This window comes from Rutilus rutilus, assembly GCF_951802725.1.
Source record: "Rutilus rutilus genome assembly, chromosome: 5".
Lineage (NCBI taxonomy): Eukaryota > Metazoa > Chordata > Actinopteri > Cypriniformes > Leuciscidae > Rutilus > Rutilus rutilus.
This window is the reverse complement of record NC_140213.1, coordinates 6,037,774-6,046,086: the sequence shown is the minus strand read 5'-3', so window position 1 is coordinate 6,046,086 and position 8,313 is coordinate 6,037,774.

The window sequence follows — 8,313 nt, the reverse complement described above, 5'->3', positions numbered from 1 at the left end:
GGCAGGGGTAGCTTGGCGGGGCAGATTGGAGGTGGTTGGCCTACCCTCCATGAATGGGGCCAGGAACCCCATCACAGCCATATATTTCCATGGCCGAGCAGATGAGGCCCCAGCCCCACTCCTGTTACTCTCCCTCTCCTTCCTCTTTTCCCTGGTGTACTGGTCCCTCAAGCTCTTCCACCATGAGCGACACACATCCGCTAATAATAATAAAAAAATATGTATGAGAAAATTACAGGCTATGAATCTGTCTGTGCATCTAATGCTAATTATTGGTATTAAGCTATTATGTTAATCTTGCTTTAAGCTGCATATTGATATGCCCATTTCAAATGGTTAGATCTGTCATGAGTTATGTATTTATTTATTTTTGTAAAAGTCCATCAGAATCTTTCTACCTATCAACCTACCTGCTATCATAAAACTACTAGCCTATGAACCCGTTTCTGCAGATGCACGTGCTGTCTGCTACCATGTTATTTGAATGTTGTACTGTTAATACAATTTTGGGGGAACGAACGTTCCAGCAACATTATGCTAACCTTAAGATAACGTTCCAGCAACATTAGGCAAACTGGACATTTCCAAGTTTTTAGAACATTTCAAATCAACATTTCCACAACCAAAATGGAATGTTTGGAAAACGTTCTCAGAACATAATTTTGTTGGCTGGGAGACCACCATTCAACCCGAAAAAAAAGTCATATAACCATTCCAATGACTCCGAAGCTGTTCAGTTAAGGTAAATTAAGCTAAAAAAAAAAAAAACACTGCATAGTACCCCCTTAAATAAGATGCTTTTAAATAACGGCCACTTTTTAAGTGTTGTCATGGCAACTTGCAAAACTACAAACTGGGTTTAGAGGAAAAAAACTAAATGATAAAGTTAGATCGGTAGTTGCTTATCTTATCCAATGTTATTATTCTCTAGAAAAGCATAGTTAAACATAAATATTCAATTATAATTAATTATACACATGATAACTAGAGAACAAACAAACTATGCCCCTCGCGACAAGCCTTTATTGGCCTAATGTCGACGTAATCAATACCCTTAACTGTTACTCACTTTGGCACTGATTTGATTTCCACATTGACCAGCTTGCAGGTGAACAATTTCTCTCATATGAAAACAGGCTTAACTTACCTAAGACAAAGTTATCTGGTTGGAAGACCTGCCCAAATGGTCCAGATCTCACCGAATCCATGGTTCCAGGATCCAGGTCGATAAGAACAGCACGAGGAACATACTTTCCACCTGTCGTAGTAAAGTACACATTTCCACTCTTAAATGTAAAACTTTGAATGACATTTTTAATGTTTTAACACATTGCAAATGCAAACTGACCAGTGGCTTCATTGCAGTACACATTAATCCGCTCCCAACTGCAGATCACTGTCCCCATGGTAAGTTCCTGTCGGGTCAATTCCGTGCTCATCAATTATCACCTCCCAAAACTGACCACACAGAAGAAAAGGAGTCAATATCAACAATTTTATCACCTTAAATGTCTTTGATATTAAAGTGGCACTATGCTGTTTTGGCAATTTTGCTTTCTCTATAGAGCTCCCCCTACAGCTTCGGAATAGATAGATATTTGACAACACTGTTGTCAAACTCGTTGGCGACTCTCCCCCCACCATCTTCTCCTTCTGGTCATGTGCATTTGTTTTCAAAGAAGCCGGCGAACGCACGGAGCCATGTCCACTGAGGTATGTATGATACACAGAAGGCTAGCATATAAATGTTTAGATAGTGTATGTGTGTGCAGTGCCGTAAAGCAATTTGTTACATCGCTAGACCTGATTTCACACGATACTTCCTGATGCTGAGGCCGGCCCAAAGTTGCAAGGGTGGTTTTCCCTATCACAGGCGCTAGGGGGATGTGAGAACAGGGAACGTTCCCAGAACATTCACTAACGTTCTTTAAAAGTTGTGTAAATGTTAGTACAAAACGTTATTGAAATAATGGAACGTTCTTGTAATGTTGAGAGAAAACGTTCTTGGAACATCTATCATTTATCTTAAAATGTTACTTCCTGAACAATCACTACATTTATATAATATGCCTCTATACATCCATTAAAAATTTTCAAACATCACAGTAGTTTAGAACACCATAGACCCCAATAAACCAGCACGTATATAGCCTATTAAATTCATATTAATATAGGTTATTCACATATATGTGAAGCACTGTTAAATATACTGAAATACATGTATGAAAATATATTTCAAAAATACATTGAACATAAAGCTTATAAATTGTTCCTCATGTTACATCTGGAAATGTGTACATATACAGTATGATAAAATATATTTATGCCTTATATTATTTATAGTTTTTAATAAAAGTTTTTGCAATTTTATTTCTAACGTTACATTAACATACATCGTATGTAACTTTTCTACTAAAATTAATCCTTTTTTTATTGCCTGTGTGTGAAGGGGTTGTAATCTCACATTAAAATGATCCACTTTGCGGGTTTTGCGATTACCTCGGAAAGCAAGTATTCTTATTTTTATGTGAAGGTGCCGGGTCGGATTTACCGCGAAATCCAGTGACGTGATGCACGCGCGCTCCCGAGCCGCTCGCCTCGTCTGGGTCTAGCCTACTGACTTTGCACAGTCTATGCTTTGCAATCAACAGCGACGACACTGCAACTTATGACTTATGCAACTTATGACATGTCTGATAACACTAAGAAACGACCTGCTCCCAGCACAACACAGACTCCAACACAAACTCCACATATTGATAAAAAAATAAATAAAGTTTTTTTCTGCTGAAGCTCGTAAGGCCAGACGTGAATCGCATGAACTTCGGGTGAAAAAACACGGCTCAACATCGGCAGGGCATTTGAATCATGGAGAAACCTTATCTACAAAGTAAACCTAGAATGTACATTTCCTTAAGAAAATGTGAAGTGGTGCTTGCAGTGGCAAAATTCGGCACGGTTGATACGGTTCCATACTTATCATGGTACGAGCATGGAGCATTAGTTCAACATCAAGCTGATAAAAGTAGCCTATTATTGTAACGTTGCAGTGGGAGTTTACCTTAGGTTCCAGCATGTTGTGTGATGCTTTCTCCGGTGTGTTGCGTCTCAGTCTGAAGGTACCACCACAGTGCTTGCTCATAAATTCGAACACGCGCAAGAGCACGCGCTTGTAAACTTATTGGTTGCAATCTGAAACATCACCGCTAGAGGTCGCTGAAAACTACATACAGCACCTTTAAGTATTGTCGTCGCTTGATAAACTTAAGGTGGAGCCACTGTAGTCACTTGGACTATTTTAACAATGTTTTTAATAACTTTTCAGGACCTCAGATTTCATCAAAAATATAAATATTCCGAAGATGAACGAAAGTCTTACGGTTCAAATCCACTTTTGCGACACGACTGTCGCGTGCACTGGACAGCTTGTAACTTTTCATTACTGTCTACTGTCGATGTATCGAAATAACGTATTAGACAAAACTGTTAGACAGATCGTCAACTAATGAAAACTGAGAATGCGAGCACTATGAGCTGAGGCTCTGGCGTTCTCAGCGCTGTCAACATAAAGGTCCGCCGCGGCGTCAAAATAAAAGTCCCATCAACAAGCGCGGCTTACGTCACTTCATAGTTCCTACCATAGATATCATATATAAACGCTAGATGTCTTATGGCGCAGTCACTTCCGGCATCATCGTTCGGCCATCTTGTGACAGTGCTCTGTGCATTAAGGTGAATGATCAGCACGCACACAAATCCTCTTATCTCGCTGAAATCTTGACGGATTTACAAACGGTTTGGTTTCTTACAAACGTTATTAACGTGGCTATAATTCCGAATGCTTGAAAATGTATGTTATAATTTTTCATATGTATGCAGTGTATGTATGCAGTGTCATAACTACATCTCTGACGTTTATAACAAACCAAACTGTTTGAAAATCGGTAGAAAAATGAGCAAGTTATGGTTATTTAAAAGTACATGCACCATTGAAGTAGTGAGCGAGTACACTGTCGCAAGATGGCCGCCACGTGCGGACGTCGACCTCCATTGGCCAGCAGTGCGCACGAGACATCTAGCCTTTATATATGATATCTATGGTTCCTACTGGCGGTGCGAATGCAACCAGGAAAACGTTCCTATGGGAACCATTAGTTCTCGGGGAACCACCTTGGTGACTAGTTCCTAAAAAAATTATATTATTTTATTTATTTATTTATTTTATTATGCTTCAACAACACAAATAAACAGGTACATTTTCTAATATGAAGGTAAAATGATGTCATAATAATTGCATCCTGTAAGATTTGTGAAAGCGTACATAAGATTGCAAGCGTAAATGAATTTTGCATGCGCAAGAGAAGATTTGTAAAGGTGTAAATCGCCTTTTAAGTGTAAGGAAAAAAATATTTGCAGCATTTTACTGTATGTTCTGAATTTGAGCAAAAAAAAAGATTTGACTCATAAGAGGAGAAATTTTAGAATGGAACTGAAACACTTCTTTTTCAATTATGTTAGAATCATTGCATTCCTCTTCTTTGATCATTAAACTACTGATAGAGCTCCTTTGCTGTCTTGTTTTTTCTAAATTACTGAAATATGAAGAGTTCTTTTCACCTTCCTCAATCCACTTGGCACACAATCACACGCCCTGTGCCCTCTCAAGATACAAATTATCTCATTTACTTTGAAGCTCCATCACCTTATCATTTTCATAATTATTTAAAACAGGTTTGTTACAGAGAAACTAATGGAAAATTCCCGAATAATTTTTTTGGATGACTTCTCCAGGACATTTGTTGAAGCATATTGCTACTCCTCCAAAACGGTTAAAACCATGGCTGAAAAAAAAAACTTCTCTCCCTATTGATTAGACCAGATAGTCCAGTTGGGTAGTGCACATATTAAATAATACCGTTACTGAGGTGATAAAAGCACCAAATTTTACATGAAGCTTCTTTAGGACCTCCTAAATGATTTCAGCCTAGGAGCCCAGCTGAAATGTTGAAATTTAGTGTCAAATCACTTAAAAAACAATATTCATGAAAAACATTTTTTGTTTTCCTCTCAAGTAAAACTTTCAGGGTAATGGCCTTTTAAGACCATTGAATAAGCTTCCTTTTGTTAATTTGTGCTCAGGCCAGTAGATCTTAACACTAGGTGATTTCCTATGCAGATATTGACTTGGGACTATATTATGGGGAAGCACAGGCAAAGCACTGCTACTTGGGCGCAGAGATATCACGCCCAAGCAGCCTGTGCTTCCCCCTAATATAGTCCTTAATATATAAGTCAATATCTGCCTAGGAAATCGCCTAGTGTTAATCTGCATTGCTATTTGTACTTGTTGTGAATACGCAGGCCACAAGAAGTAATTAGGTGTTTTTTTTTTTTTATATACATCACTTTTACTCAGGACATGCTAGCTGGCAACAAAGGATTCCATTCATTATGCTAAGCTAAGCTAGCGCCGACCCTGTCAAACTAAAACAATGCATGCACTGAGACAAAAATGCATTTGCCCACCTATCTAAATGTAGGAAAGAAAGTGAATAAGCCCTATTTCAAAAAACGGTGGAGTGTTCCTCGCAGCTGAACTAGATTGATATATGAATGATTACCATAACGGGTTATGGTTCGTCATTAATACATCAATAGTCTTATTTCAGCTCGAAGTTATGGGATAACTTTAATGGAATTAATTTAGCTATCAAACAATCTGTTTGTCCAGCAAACATTAAACGTAAGATTAACTTAACTCTCAAGGAAAATTATCCTTCTTACAAACACAAGAAAGAGTATCTTTTCCAGGCCTTGAAAAAAAACAACTCTCTGGGTTTGTAAGATTAGGTTACTTAAATCGTACCAAGATAAAGCATATAGCTAAGATCGAACATTTCAGTGACTTCGTAACATGGGCAATTAAAACAGAGTCAATCAAAGACATATGGAATTTAATAATTGGACTAATACATCGAACTAAGGAATACATCAAACTACACAATACACACGGATTATATGTCTATGTACACAAAATACAGTTAAACAATACAAGATAACGAATAACAGTGAGAGAGAGAATAAAATGATCAGAATTAGAGAAAGATAGAATGACAGAAAAGGATGAGAGAGAGGATGAGAGAGAGAGAGAAGGATGAGAGATGAGATCGGAAGTGAAAGCAAAAATCTGCGATCAGAGATCGCAGTAGGCTATGGCAAAAATCACAGACAGTAACCCTTGAGAGACAACAAAGAAATCACATTAAAAGTTCAATTCAATAATCGATACTTGCAAATGGTTCTCTTTGTATGAGGAAGGAAGGCAGAGTCCTGCGTGTGTCTTTAAGAGCAGCGTGAGTCATGCGTGTGGGAGGCGTGCGCGTGCTGTGTCTTCCGGGTGAGCGCGAGTGCGGGAGGTTCAACGAGTCTCTTTCTTTGAGGTGAAGTTGCCGGGAATGATTCAGGCTAAGTTCATTCAGCTCGTGAATGAACAGAGGCGAATAGGAAAACAAAACTATACTATAGAAAAACATACAAAGAAATAAAAGAGAAGAGAAGAGAACAGAACAGAGTTCATCTTAGAAGACACAGGCTATATATCACATCAGGGCAAGCTGTATCTTCCTTTGGTTCCAGCAGCACCATGAGCAGTTGCAATCATGAAGAGGCAGACACCTGGATTGTGGTTCATATACAGCATGCCCTGAAGCAAGGAGCAAAAACTGTCCATGTGCGTACTGTGGACACTGATGTCATTGTGATTCTCGAAGGTTTATTCCATGATTTACTTGTGATTCAACCTTTGACTGACATCTGGGTGGCTTTTGGCATGGGCAAAAAGTACAGATTTTACCATATCAATTACATATATAAAAGTCTGGGTAAGGACAAGTTTCAAGCACTGTTGATGTTCCATGCCTATTCAGGGTGTGATACAACATCTGCTTTCACTGGGAAGGGTAAGTCAGTATGGCGGGCCTGGCAAGCCTATGATAAAGCCACTGAAGTATTTGCTTCCCTTGCCAGAAATCCACTCCAAAAATTAGATGCTGCTTCATGGCAGTTCCAAAAGCTTGAGAGACTGACTGTCATCTTGTATGACAAGTCCAGTCCTTCAAGCCCCATTGTCCAGAAGAGGAAAAAACTCATCTGCCATGGGAGTAGGACAATGGAGAAACTGCCACCCACCCAAGATACTCTACTGCAGCACATCAGACGGGCAGTTTATCAGACTGGAATCTGGGCGACCAGCACACTCTCACAGCAAGGTATTCCTTCTCCAAGGGACTATGGATGGACCAAGGAATCAGGGTCTTGGGAACCAGTTTGGATGACACTTCCAGAAGTCCCCACAGCCTGCAGAGAACTTATCAAATGTTGCTGTAAGGGGGATTGTTCCACCTGCAAATGTGGCAAAGCAAGTCTAGACTGCTCACCTCTTTGCAAATGCAACTGTAACAACTCGTAATTATCAATTACAGGGCCAATAAAGACCATATTGCTAATACTTTAACATGTATTGAAGCTTTAGTTATGTAAAAGTTCATAAACATAAATAAACATATCAAAATGTTAAATTTGGGATTCATTTGAATACTTTATCTTGTGCAGGGACTTGAAAATCTCTGTGTTTTTAAGCATATTTCATTGATAATGATATACTTCTAATATGACATGTTACAACATTTATTTCCGAGGGCTCCTAGGCCAAAATGACACTATAGACCCTAAGGAAACAACATGCAAAATTTGGTGCTTTTATCACCTCGGTAACGGTATTTTCACTACGTCACCGGACTAAGAGAGATGCATCCAAGTCTTGTAGAAACACACAATGAGCTTTCTGCCCTTCACAAAATAAAAAAATGCTTTCCTTTTACCTCTAAGCCCCTAACATTCATAGAACCCAAAAAATTTTTTTCCTTAATCATTACGCTAAAACAGAAAAAAAGAACTATAGATAAAACCACAAATTGAACCACCATTTGTAAGCTCACTCAGTCACTATAGGAACCACGACTTTCAGATAGAGCTCTAGTGTCCCATTGAAAAGTATCTTAGAAATGTATCGTTTCACCCGTCAACGCCGATCCGTCGTCCTTCAATAAAGCCATATGGACCGCGAAAGAAAGCGATCTTTCCTGCCCTCCTTGCTAGATCAGTTTGAGGCCACAGCTTTCGTCTGTCTTCCAAATCCTCTTGAGGAAGCATCTCCGCGAATCGTACTCCTTCCGCCTTGCAAATTGGAGAATTTTTGCTTCGACGCCAGATTTCATCCTTCACCCGCTTCTGAGTGAACAGCACGATGACATT